This window comes from Dromiciops gliroides, chromosome 4 (genome assembly GCF_019393635.1).
Source record: "Dromiciops gliroides isolate mDroGli1 chromosome 4, mDroGli1.pri, whole genome shotgun sequence".
Lineage (NCBI taxonomy): Eukaryota > Metazoa > Chordata > Mammalia > Microbiotheria > Microbiotheriidae > Dromiciops > Dromiciops gliroides.
The window spans coordinates 191188736-191202792 of record NC_057864.1 but is presented as its reverse complement, the minus strand read 5'-3'; the positions used below and the strand labels follow the sequence as shown (position 1 = coordinate 191202792).

The following is a 14057-nucleotide window of genomic DNA, read 5'->3' as shown; positions in this document are numbered from 1 at the left end:
GTCCCCAGCACAAGAAGCTTGCAACAGTGGCCCCTGTGCTCCAAGAACAGAACTCAACTTTAAAAGACACAAAATAGGCTAATGTGAGTAAGAAACAGAAAAGAACCCTTAGCATAGAGAGCTTCTATGGTGACAGAAAGACCAAAACACAAACTCAGATGAGGACAACACAGTCAAAATGCCTATATATGAAGCCTCAAAGGGGAAGATGAATTGGTCTCACAACCAAAAAGCCTTCTTGGAAAAGCTCAAAATGGATTTTAAAAATCAAATAAGAGGAGTAGATGAAAAATGGGAAAAGAAATAAGAGAAATGAAGAGTTATACAAGAAAATTATGAAAAAAAGAGTAAACAGTTTGGAAAAGGAAGCACAAAAATTGACTGAAGAAAATAACTCCTTAAAAAGCAGAATTGGCCAAATGGAAAAGGAGGTGCAAAGGCTTACTGAAGAAAATAATGCCTTAAAAAATAAGTGCTTGCTTAAAATTTATATATGCTAAGATAAATATATATATGAAATATATATATATAATATATAAATCTATAATATATATGAAATATAAATACTAAAAATATAAAACCAGAAATTTATAAATGCCTGTTGATTGAATTATTGATGGATTGATAATACAAAGGCTGTCTGAATCAGACAGTGACTCAGGAACAAACATTTCAAATGAGGAAGAGTCTGTGCTGTAACTCAACAGCTAGTTCAAATCAGGAAAAGAGACTAAATCGAGAGGTAATACTTTTTCTGTCTAGAACTTCAGCCTTAGGGTGATCCTTAGGGTGCAGACATACCCCAGCAGGCACAAAAACGCTGCTAGCCATCATGAGACCTCCACAATGTAGGAATGCAGTGATATAGTTATGGTGAGGACAAAACCTAGTCCATACCATCAACTAGTTCTGTTAGAGGGGCATTACAGGTTAGCAGGTTATAAGAAAGCCAGATCTATTCAACCAGGGGTCAGCCTAACTTTCAATATTATTGGGGAAACTAGAGAAATGATTGCATGTGTAGCCAGACAACAATGCTAATGTTTACCCATATAACTCTAATTCAGAAGTTAGAGCTGAGCATAGAGATCTGGGAATTATTGTGCCCCCTATACATAATCATATATGTTTCTTTCTTTTTTGGGGGGGGGGTGGCAGGGCAATGAGGGTTAAGTGACTTGCCCAGGGTCACACAGCTAGTAAGTGTCAAGTATCTGAGGCCGGATTTGAACTCAGTTCCTCCTGAATCCAGGACTAGTGCTTTATCACTGTGCCACCTAGTTGCCCCTATGTTTTTTGATTCACATTCACAACATGTTTTGAATTTCCTTTTCTTATTTTATTCGTGTGTTTGGTTGCTTTTGTGCTAATATCATGAGGTATTGTAACTACATTAGTTAATTATGCATACTTTCTGCTTGTTTATTTGAATATTTATTCTGTTTTATATATTTTCTTCTGCAGTGTTAGTATTGCTTTTGCTATGCATATTTGTTTGTATTCTTTGAATATGCATATATTATTGTGACATGTTCATGAATTATGCCCTGAATGTGCTTTAGAACTATAGTCACTAAAGCAGAGCAATCAAGAGATGTTTTGCACTGTTGTGTTCATTGCATGTATTATCAATGTATATTTGCTATGAATGTCACCCTGAGATGATTACCTGAGACTCCTTGTTCTGTTAAGTACTGGTGTTTATTTTAGTTCTGTGATATATAATTGCAGATGTCAAGTATAACACAGCTGATTTTGCAGGGGATTAAAAAAGTCTGACCCCAGGGAGGAATATAGCAGATAATAGGACACAATGTCCACCAATGGAGAGAGGAAACAGATATTACCTACCCTTACCTGACTCCTGGAAATGGCAAGGTTGTGAATATGTTTGAAAAGACTGTTTATTTCTCCTCTCATCCAAAAGAAAGGAGATAACTGAAATCTCATAAGAGAAAACAAGTTAACCAAACACACTGGAATAGTATAGGACTTTCTCGGGCAGTGAAAAGAGAGCTACTGTTTTGGCCATGAACTTACAAGAGAAAAAAAAATTGGGAGCAGGAGAATATAGACTATTGCTGATCTTTTTCTACCCCAGACAATGGTGAAACTCCCATCCCCCGCTTCTTACTTCCAGCTCACTCTTTCATTGAACCTACTTGCCATTGCTTGTCTGTTTTATAATAGTCTGTTCACTTGTTAGCCAACTCTTCTCAAAAAAAAAACTGGTTTCACCAAGATATTCTCAGTGCATGGGTGCTATGGTTGCTGTGGAACAAAAAAGAAAAAGAAAATTAAATTCTCTCTGTAAAGCTTCAGGGTGTTTCTCTGGCAAGGTACCCATTGGGAATCAAAGAAATCTTCATGATATGAATTATTATAAGTTCCCCAAAGTAGGATAAAGATTAAATGAATCCGGATCCATGTCCCTGGGCAAACCTTGAGGCGCAAGTAAACAGTTTTAAGTGGTAGGAAGTGGTTTGATAAAGAGAATTAGAAGGAAGCACCTGAAAGTAGTGGCCCTCAGGAAAATATTCCCTTCCTTGTGCTCCCTTTTTCATCAAGTTAGAGCCCCATTCTTCATCACCCTGAGGGGGCCATCTAGTCTAAGGTCCACCACCACCACCTCCATTTTAGAGATAAGGAAATGGAGGCCCAAGGAAAATAAGCAACCTTCTTAAGGCCACATAGGACATAGTTGAAGCAGAATTCAAACTCGAGCCTAGTCACTCCAAGTTCAGCACTCTTTCCACCAGCCCTATAGCCTTCACACTGCAAGAAATGGAATTTTGTATTTGGGGCTCCTTCTCAATTGGGCCTTTCTCATTTTACATAGGAGTGAGAATTGGAAGAGACCTTAGTAATCTGGTACAACTGCTTCATTTTATAGAAGAGGAATCTGAGACATGGAGAAGGGAAATCATTTGCTGAAATGTCACACGGGTAAGAAAGAGAAAACTTGGGGCAGCTAGGTGGTGTGATGAAATAATGAGATTTAGCAGATACTCAAAGACCCACCTGGAGATTAATCTAGACTGATTGAATCAAGTGAGAGTGATTAACTGCTGATTAGCCTACTTCAAGTTAACTGGATTGTAATCACACCTTGAGAACACCTTCAGAACCAATGGATTTGGAAGATGCCAACCAACCAGCTTGAAGCAGTGTAAGGACCTCCTCTGTTCCAGACCTATAAAAAGTTTCCTGAATCAGCTTGCTAGAGAGTTTGTGATTGAAGCAGGCTTGTGGCAGAGGACTTGAGGAAGAACCAGACCAGGCTGGAACTCTAGGCTAAATAGGCTTTTTTCTTAACTTTCTGAACTCCATGGGAATATCTGTATGCTTTAATAAATGTTTAATGCCCAAGGACTGGTGCTAAAGCTTCTAATTTAAGGCGACCACAATTTAGATTTTAATCATCACAGTTTGGCGACCATGAAGGGACTGCTGAACCCCTCAACCTTCTGATTTTCACATTGGGTAAGAAATTTGATGTTTGTAAGTATGTTAATGGTTCATTTTTGTGGACTTTCTGTTTTGATTTATCTTTACCTGCTTTTGCCTTTAACTAATAACTTTATAAAGCATTGGTATTATGAAAGAGAAAATAAAGGGGTTGAAGAAAAACAAGAGAAACTTTATCATCATCATATTTCAAGAATCTGCTTCTATTGCCATAAATTGGCACATATTTTGCTGAAATGCAGAAGTAGACAGCAAGATATTAATATGAGATGTGGAGATTTTAGATATCGAAATCAAAAATGCTCTAAATTCACTCAGAGAAATGTCAGTTCAAATGTTACATAAAGGTTTCCTTTTTATACCATTGTATCTACATTTTGAAATTAATAGTATGAGTTTGTTTTCATAGATATTTTCATTCTTTTAAGATTGTGTTTTGTTTTTCCAACTGATTATTTGATCAAATTATATAAAGTATTTCCTTGGTAAATTGATTATCATGATAAGTATAAATTAATTCTAGAAATACTATTTTTGCAAAAAATATTATTTGGAATCATTGTACATTGTAATTTATATTCTGACTCAAAGCAAATTCACAGTTTTTGTGATCATTTCACATTTTTTGCTATCATTATTATCCTCAAATTTTTAAATCCATATGAAACTTGGATTATGGGAATTTACCATTTAAGACATTAATTGCCTTTACCCATGAGAGGAATATATACAAGCGCAGGCATTGAACTCTCTCAGAAGGGGAGACACTTATAAAGTCCAGGTACTGCACAGATGGCTGGAAGTTTTCATCCCACCCATCTCATTCTACACCTGGCTTCTATTCCCCTACAATATGCCCAATGCCATGGACGACTCAATCCCATGCATCTGATTAAGCCTGACTCAGTTTCCTCCAGTATGTTCGGTGGCATGGACATATATTCCATCCACCTATTTTAAGCCTGGCATACTGCATGTGCTGTATATATTGCTCAATGGTAATCCCCATAATTATCTCAGATGTCATGATAAATACAGTGTTGGATTTGGCCTTGACATCTGTTACCAATTATATTAGATTTTAAAATTTCTCATAATGGCATGAGGATAATTAGGCAGATGATACAAAAGGTGATAAAATGAAGATTTTAAAAAATTCTTGTCTTCTCAATTCATGTTTTTAAGAACTTTCATTGTTTGATTTGATTACTGACAAAGCTATTTTTTACTGTTTCATCTAGGAACACCTGTTCCTAGAAGAAATAAAGGGGGAAATGTGATGAAATAATGAGATTTAGCAGATACTCAAAGACCCACCTGGAGATTAATCTAGACTGATTGAATCAAGTGAGAGTGATTAACTGCTGATTAGCCTACTTCAAGTTAACTGGATTGTAATCACACCTTGAGAACACCTTCAGAACCAATGGATTTGGAAGATGCCAACCAACCAGCTTGAAGCAGTGTAAGGACCTCCTCTGTTCCAGACCTATAAAAAGTTTCCTGAATCAGCTTGCTGGAGAGTTTGTGATTGAAGCAGGCTTGTGGCAGAGGACTTGAGGAAGAACCAGACCAGGCTGGAACTCTAGGCTAAATAGGCTTTTATCTTAACTTTCTGAACTCCATGGGAATATCTGTATGCTTTAATAAATGTTTAATGCCCAAGGACTGGTGCTAAAGCTTCTAATTTAAGGCAACCACAATTTAGATTTTAAACATCACAGTGGCACAGTGGATAAAACACTGGCCTTGGATTCAGGAGGACCTGAGTTCAAATCCAGCCTCAGACACTTGACACTAGCTGTGTGACCCTGGGCAAGTCACTTAACCCTCATTGCCCCACAAAAAAACAAAAAACAGAAAAAGAAAAAGAAAGAGAAAATTTGTATCTGAATTCAAGTTTCCTAATCCCAAATCCAGTACTCTTTCCACTCACTCTGCTACACTCAGTTTCAACTGGGACCCAGTTATTAGAGGTGGCAAAGGGACAGACAAAAATCCATAAAGCCTAGGTCAGCCATCTACACAGTTTTACTTGAGGGGTCTCTGAGGCTGTGTCTGCCCAAAATATCTTTCTCTCTAAAGTTTAGAGTCCTAACTCTACATCATGCTGCATCCTATTGTAAGGAGCCTTCATGTAGCTAACACATTGAATGACAAAAGATGTCAGCAGGCCAAAATCAATAAATGTAAAATCCTGTACTTGGGTTCAAAATTCATCTGTGCAGCTACAAGATGGGGAAAGTAGAGCTGGACAACAGTTCCTGTGAAAAATATTTGGGTTATGCTGCTAAGAAATAAATGATGGGGCAGCTAGGTGACACAGTGGATAAAGCACTGACCCTGGATTCAGGAGGACCTGAGTTCAAATTCGACCTCACACACTTGACACTAGCTGTGTGACCCTGGGCAAGTCACTTAACCCCAACTGCCTCACCAAAAAAAAACCAAAAAAACCCCAAGGATGGTAACAACCTTAACTAGCCCATATCATTTTAGGGCAACACATTTTAGGAAGAGATTGAAAAATCAGAATGTGTAAAGTGAAAGGCAATCAGGTTGTTGAAAGGAGACTAGAAATCGTGTTAAACAATAATATAAACAAATAATTGAAGGACCTGAGGATGGTTATCATGGAGAAAAGAAGACTAAAAAGACATGCTAGCTGTTTTCAAGCATTTGCAAGGCTATCATGTAGAAGAGGAATTAGATTTGTTCTCTTTGGCCCCAGAGGGCAAACTAGGAATAATGGGTAGAAGTTGTTGAGAAGCAGTTAAATTCCACATTGGGAAAATTTTTTTTCTCAAAATTAGATCTGTCTTCAGGAGGACCTGAGTTCAAATCTGACCTGAAACACTTACTAGCTATGTGATCCTGGGCAAGTCACTTAACCTCATTAGCCTCCCCCTCCACCCCAAGAAATTAGATATGTCCAAAAGTGAGATGGGCTGTATGCTTGATGACTCAAAGTCTTCAAGCAGAGCCTGGATGATATGGTCAAAATGACCTCTGAAGTCTCTTCCAACTGGACCTGTGATTCTGTGAGGAAGTGTTATTTGTCAGGTTTTAAAGGATGGATGTATAGGAGGAATTCAGCAGGTGAAGAGAGGGAAGGAGACATTTTGAACATAGGGGGAAAACCTAAGTAATGTCATAGAGTAATTGCCTATATTGTGGAGTGCTTGGAGGAGAGTAATAAGAAGGCTGGAAACATAGTGTATTATAAGATTACTGGGGGCCTTAAATGCCAAGGCAAAGGATTTTGAACTTTCCTAAGGACCCAGGAGAGATTTTTTTATCAGATTAGTGGTAGGTCCAGATCTCTATACATAAGGAAGAACATTCTGGTATGTGAAGGATAGATTAGATGGGGTAAGGTGGAAGCTAGAATATCTGGTAGAAATGAATGTAATAGGGGGCGGCTAGGTGGCACAGTGGATAAAGCACCGGCCCTGGAGTCAGGAGTACCTGAGTTCAAATCCGGCCTCAGACACTTGACACTTACTAGCTGTGTGACCCTGGGCAAGTCACTTAACCCCCATTGCCCCGCAAAAAAACCAAAAAAAAAAAGAAAAAGAAAAAGAAAGAAATGAATGTAATAGTTCCAGTGGGTGGTAATAAGTATCTGGGCTAGGTTGGTAGCCATGGAGATGGAGAGCCTGGAATGAAAGATGCTCTCGAGCTTCTGTCATAGGATCACACCTTTTGAGTAGGAAGGGCTCTTAGAGATCATCTAGTCTAATCGTCTCATTTTGCAGGAGAGTATACTTAAATCCAGAGAACAGAACTCTACACAGTAAAGTCTAAAACGCTATAGAAATACGAGATAATTTTTTTTGGTCTAGATTTACGATTTCATTCATGTGACAAAACTCCTTACCAATTCAAATTGCCCACCAATGTACAGAGTTGCTAAGAGGTTAAATGACTTGTCCAAGGCCATATAGCCTACATATCAGAGACAAGACCTGACTCCAAGTCTTCCTGACTCCAGCTAGCCACCGATGATAGTGTGAGTCCAAATGTGAGTTATCCTTATTATTCACCAGTTGTTAGAATGAATTGCACCGAACCATTCACACTATCGTCCGATCTTGCTTGTGACCAAGTAGTTCCAGGTAGTGGAATAAACGTGGTGATGCTGTTAGGTCAGTTCTTCTTGGGGCACGATGGCTTAAGTTGGTGTAAAACTAAATAATAGCTAGCACTGGTAATGTGGCTGTCTCATTTGAGCCTCACAACAATCTTGAGAGGTCGATGATAAACAAAAATTGAGGGGCAGCTAGGTGGCGCAGTGGATAAGCACCGGCCCTGGAGTCAGGAGGACCTGAGTTCAAATCCGAACTCAGACACTTAACACTTACTAGCTGTGTGACCCTGGGCAAGTCACTTAACCCCTATTGCCTCACCAAAAAACAAAAAAAAAAACACAAAACAAAACAAAAATTGAGGTAGGCTGCAAGCCAGGACGTGCCTGAGGCTAGATTTGAAGGTTTCTGACTCGACCGCTCTATCCACCGCACCACGTAGCTGAGACCTCAGCAAGCATTTAAGTGCCTACTACTGCTTGCTTTGCGAGGCACCGCGGTAGTGGATAGAATGTTGGACTAGGGGTCAGAAGGAGCTGGATTCAAATTCTGTCTCAGACAAATGTCAACTCTGAAAATTCTTAACTAGTCACTTGATTTCTCTTGACCCCGGATTCTCAACTCTTAAAATGAGGATTTTAGGGGGCAGCTAGATGGCGCAGTGGTTAAAGCGCTGGCCCTGGATTCAGGAGTACCTGAGTTCAAATCCGGCCTCAGACACTTGACACTTACTAGCTGTGTGACCCTGGGCAAGTCACTTAACCCCCATTACCCTTCAAGAAAAAAAAACCCAAAAACTAAATGAGGACTTCGGACTGGATGGTCCCTTTCAGCTCTAAATCTCTGAGCCTGTGTCTGGAACTTTTAATAATAGTTCACATTTTTAGGATTTAAACGATCTAGTTGGAACCTCATAAGGCAAAGAGTATGAATGTTATTCCCATTTTACAGATGTGGAAACGGAGGAACTAAGTGGTCCAAGTGATTTGTGCAGGCTCACGCAGCTAGTAAGTAGTATAATTGGGTAAATCGAGCACATTTTCTTCTAAACATTACTGGCTTCTGTGAGTTTGGAAGCAAAGAGGGGAGACGACTCCTCCTCCTCCTCCTCCTCCTCCTCGGGAACCGATTCGTCTCCTAGGCAACCAAAGCCCACGCATGCGCAAGGTCACTCTTCCTTCCCGTAACCCGAAGGAAGCATCCGGTAAAGATTGGCGCATGTGTAGTTCCTATCCATTGCCGCTGCCCCAGCCTAGCCCGGGCCTCAAGCCGCCGCCACCACCACCACCTCCTCCAGTCTGGCTCAGGATCTCTCGGCCTCGGCAAGCGCTGTCAGGAAATAACGCCCATTTCTGATAGAACACGTTCTCGCCAATCACCGCTCCCAGGAGGCGGGGCGACTTGGAGGGGGCGGGCGACTGGACTCTCCAAGCAAGTTGGGGTTTGCTCAGGGCCCCGCCCCGAAAGTCGAAAGTCGAGTGGAACGCGTGGAAGGAGCAGCACGCCGCGAGTGTAGGTGGAGAGGCGGGGCCCGAGGCCGAGGCGGGGCCGGGCGGGTGCCGGGAGCCGTCAAGTGTGGGGGATAGAAGCCGAGAAACAGCGGTGACGGCGGCGGCAGCGGAAGAAGACGAGGGAGAAAGAGGCGCTCGGCGGCTGGGGGGATCTGGCGCTCGGGGCTGGTAGGTAGGCGGGCAGGCTGGCGCGAGGACTCCAGTGCAGTGAGGGTCGAGCCCCCTCGTCGTTGGGGCGCGGATCTCCACCGAAGCCCCGGGCCCTCCTCGGAGATCGTGGGCGGCGAGGGCCTCCTGGCTGCCTGCCCCACGCCCGGGCGCCCGCGCCCCGGCCCGTCCCTCAGCCCCGGGGTCCACATCTGGCGGGAGGACCTGCCCTCCTCCGCCCGGGGCCACCCCTCTCCCACCGCCTCCTGGGCCTCCTCGGACAGCGACTCGGCTCCCCTAAGCGGGGCGCCCGCACACGGACCTTAGCCGCTGCCGCCCCGCGACTCCTCGGGGGAACGTGGACAAGCCCCCTTAGCCGCTCAGAGCCCGCCAGGTCACCCTCCTCCGTAAACCGAGGTGGGTTACCCCTTCCTTCATAAACCTGGCTGTCTAAAAGCCCATCTCCCAGCCCTGACATTCTTTGGCCCTCGGGAGAAACGTTCCTGTCTTAAATCCCACGCGTGTCACTCCCCTAGCAACTTCCCTCCAGAAGTTCCATCCGTCCAGGGACCCTGGTCCTGGAGTTTCGAAAGCCCATTTAAGAAAGCTTTGCGAATTCTTCGTCCTTCTTCCCAGCCGAGGATCTCTTTTACGGTATGCTCGGTCGGGATAGAAGGATTTCCTTCCCTTCTTGGAATTAGGAGGAGTGTAACCCTCTCCTAGCCCCTATATCGATTGGGATGGCTACAATGTTAATACCAAGTTAGAAATGCTCTTGTCCCAGAGTAGATATTCTTGGTCTGTTAGGCATCCCTAATTCTCAAAAACTTCAAAAAAGTGCTTCCCCCAACGGTGGTTAAAAGAATACTCTCAGCCCTAACTAGGCAAAGGAATAAGAAGAGGGAGGGAACAGAGAGGCAAGAAAAAAGTAAGAACTCTCAAAATGGTAATATATTTCTTGTTAAAATGTTAGCAAAGAATTCAGTTCTGTTAAACAAGCATGCGTTAAGTGCCCACTAAGGGTCAGACCCTGGACTGGGCCCTGGGGATATGAAGATCAGGATAACTTGTAAAACATCCTGATGATTTAACAACTGGTGTAAATGCAAATGAAATTTAATGTGTCAGCGGGTAGAGGGCCAGTAGAGCCATCTAGACTGTCAGTTTAATGGTTATTGCAATAGAGAGATTCACAACCTCTTGTCTAGAACTGGGTAATTCAGAAAAACTTGAAGGAGGTAATATTTTACATTTTAATCTTGTGCTATTCTACTGTTATAAACGTATGAATTTTTATCATATTGGTTTTAATATATATTTTTGAAGGTGGCATAAGCCTGCAGAGTGTTTTGCAGTTTAATTCAAAAGCATTTATTAATCGCTTGTTATCACATACTAGACCAGGGATCCAAAAACACAAGATAGCCTCTGTATCCAGTAAGCCCTTAATAAATGTCTATGTTGAATTGAGTTTTTCTAAGCATTTTCACATGGATCTTATCTTGTCTTTACAACTTCTTTATAAAGAGGCTAAGGCAGAAAGAAAACTGAACTTGCCTAAAGTGACACAGCTTATTAGTGGATATTATAAGATTCAAGAGTACAGGTCTCAGACTCCTAGTTCCAGGATCCATCAACTACACACAGTCTTATAGATCTAAAATCTTGGAGTGGAAGAAGAAATGTTTGATTTGGAAGTGGGTAATCTAAATATTAAACCCAACATATAGTATACTGTAAGTCAACTTAGTCATTAAGCACCTACTATGTGCCAGGAACTGTGTACACTTAAAGACGGATGCTTGCCTTAATTGAAATGGATTTATTATTGGTAAGTTGTTTTGTTTTTCCCAGAAATCTTACTTTCTCATTTGCTTTTTAGCTGACTTTAGTTCAGCAAACCCCAATTTAGGGGTTCTTCTTTATGTCATGGACCCCTTTGGGCAACTTGATAAAACCTATGAATCCCCCCCCAGAATAATGTTTATAAATGCATAAGATTATAGAGGTAACAAATTATACTAAAATACATTTTTTAAAAGTTTTAAACAAGTTTACAGATCCCAGCATAAGAAACCCCTCCTCTCTAATGTATGGATCAAACCATATTATTTTTATATCAAAGGGGACAGTTCTTGAAGAGTTCTCAAAACAATGAATTGTAATTTACTTTTTAAAATAAGTGTACTTTAAATTTTTTAAATAAGTGCATTAGGTTGCACTTTCAGGAAGAAAGTGTTGCTTTTGTCAAAAAAAAAAAGGCTGAGGATCTCTGCTTTTGGTCACACAGCTAAATAGGTTTTTAGTTTGTAAGGAGCAATTCTGAAGGATTTTTCAAGGCTTCATAAAAAGTGTACAGTGTCATCACAGCCCCCAAAACCTGCTAGATTAGTCTTCATGTTAATAAAAAAGTTTGGTTGAATACTATCCACCCCCAAAGAAAGAACTAATATTTGTGGAACACAGACTAAAGCATGCTATTTTTCACTTTCTTTCATTTTTCTTTCTTTTATTCAAGTTTTTTAATACAAAATGACTAATATGGTAATGTTTTACATAATCGTACATGTATAACCTATATCTGATTGCTTACCACCTCAGGGAAGGGGGAGGGGAGGGAGGGAAGGGAAGGAGGAATAAAAATTGGAAGCCAAAACTATAAATAAAAATGTTTATTACTTTAAAAAAAAAGTTTGGTTGCGCCTGTTCCCTTTACCAGATGAAGGTTTGGTTCCTCATTTTGGGTCTTATTTGAGAAACTAGTTTGTAATCTGCCTGGAGTGGTGTGTGTCATTTGTTGCTGAGAAGAGACGCTGTCCTTAGTTATATGCCTCCTCATTGACTCTAGTTTTAGATGAGGGATGAATGTGCCACACTGGGCAGGACCGTACTTACCTTCCTATATTCTTTGGTAGAACTAAAGGAATGGAGGGACTTCATTGAGGGGTGTTTTTGCTTAGTCTTGACCTAGCTGTGGTGGGTTCTATCGCTTTGATTTGTTAAGTTACTTTTTTCCGGTTTCCTAGTGGCACGTTAACTTTTTGTAGATCTTTGTAAGCAGGCCTACTTGGTTTTTTGTTTTTTTGTTGGTGTTATTTTTTTTATGAGGCAATTGGGGTTAAGTGACTTGCCCAGGGTCACACAGCTAGTAAGTGTTAAGTGTCTGAGGCCGGATTTGAACTCAGGCACTCCTGAATCCAGGGCCAGTGCTTTATCCACTGTGCCACCTAGCTGCCCCAGGCCTACTTGTTTTTGATGAAGTTGGTATGTTTTTAAGAAAAATCTCTGCTTCTTAAATCCCAATTCATCCCTAAAAAAATGTCTGAAGTTCGTTTCATTATCTAGATGAGCATATGAGCAGCATTTGTCTAGCAACTGTACCGTCATTTAAAAGCTGATTTATTTTTCTGAGCAAAAGGTTAAAATGCAACTAAAATTCTGCTTTTGTGATTAATAAGTCACCACTGAAGTTGTTTCTGATGCTTCCTGTTTGCTTCATTTTAATATTTCAGTTAAACTGAAAACATCTGAGCATTATGGGCACTTTCGATGGTAGCAGTGTGAAATTGATAGGTTATATTACAAAAAAAAAAAAAAAAGACCATGACACCGGGCCTGGGAACTTTTAAGAAAAGTTACTTAGCCCTTTGTGTCCATACTAGGTAAGGTGGGATGGAGGTATCCCTGTGTATTAGGATGATCATTTAAAATAATACTCTTGTTAAAGGCTTAAATTTACATAAAAGCACTGATCAAAAAGTAGAAACTAGTAGATTAGGAAATGGTAGGCCAGGTGATCAGCAAATTGTGGAAAGAAAATTTCAGTTGAACTGGGCTTCCATCATCTGTTTTCCATTCTGTGTTTTAGATTTCTCATTAATGCCAAGAAAAATATTTTCTAATGCTCTATATTTTCCTTCATTATATTCTATTTAGTTCAGAGAGTTTTTCCTCATTTGTAGTATAAGGGAGCTGGACCAGAAAGTTTTAAACATGTCCTTTCCAGTGCTGCCAACATTTTATGGTTCACCTTTTTCCTTTTATTTTTCTTCTTTTGACATCCTTGACCTCTTAATAAAAATAACACCTTAAAATTACAAAGCACCAAAGATTTAAAACAATTTGCATTCATATCATGAATTTTGATGGTAGCCTTTTAATTATTTTTTATTTTTCAAGAAATGAGTATTTTTTCAAATTAATCTTTCCTACTATTTCCCTCCCCCATTGAGCACATTAAAAAAAATCCCTCAATATTTATCTACATTGTCTGGCAAAATAAATTCCCATATTGGCCATGTCCAAAAATATATGTCTTTCTCTTCATTCCTCTCCGTGAGGAGGTAAGATTTCATTTTCATTCTTTTGGATTCTTAGCTTATTATTGCATTGATCAGAGTTCTAAGTCTTTCAAAGTTGTTTGCTACAATATATCATTGTATAATTTGTTCCAATTCTGCTCACTTCACTCCTCATTAGTTCATAAAGATCCTCCCAATTTCTCCTGAAACTGGCCACTTCATAATTTCTTATGACACAGTAATATTCCATTACATTCATATACCTTGATTTGTTTAGCCATTCCCCAATATGAGAACAACCCTTTAGTTTCCAGTTTGGAACTGTCATAGTAGCCCTTTGAAATTAGAAGAGGACATGGATTTACCTTCGTCCTGCAGATAGGAAAAAAGAAAGATCTAAGTGATTTGGACAAGGTCACATGGGAAATGGATAGTGTGGCTAGAATTAGAACCCATATTTCCAGATTCCCAATTCAGTGCTTTTTCTACTAATCTATTCATGGCATAGGACAGATTCCTCTCAACCTGTCAACTTTTGCTAT

The 14057-nt window shown here is 40.3% G+C and overlaps 1 protein-coding gene across 2 annotated transcripts in view; it reads left to right on the top strand.

The window, feature by feature from the left end:
* Positions 1-9132: 9132 nt before the first annotated feature.
* MAP3K14 (mitogen-activated protein kinase kinase kinase 14) overlaps positions 9133-14057 on the top strand; it is a 47775-nt gene continuing 42850 nt past the window's right edge. Inside the window, exon 1 of one of the 2 annotated variants that reach the window (XM_043964438.1) lies at positions 9133-9235. The gene's annotated coding sequence lies outside the window, so the exon portion shown is untranslated. Of the gene's footprint in view, positions 9236-9331; positions 9632-14057 lie in introns of those variants that run through there. The other variant, XM_043964437.1, reaches the window with a different exon arrangement.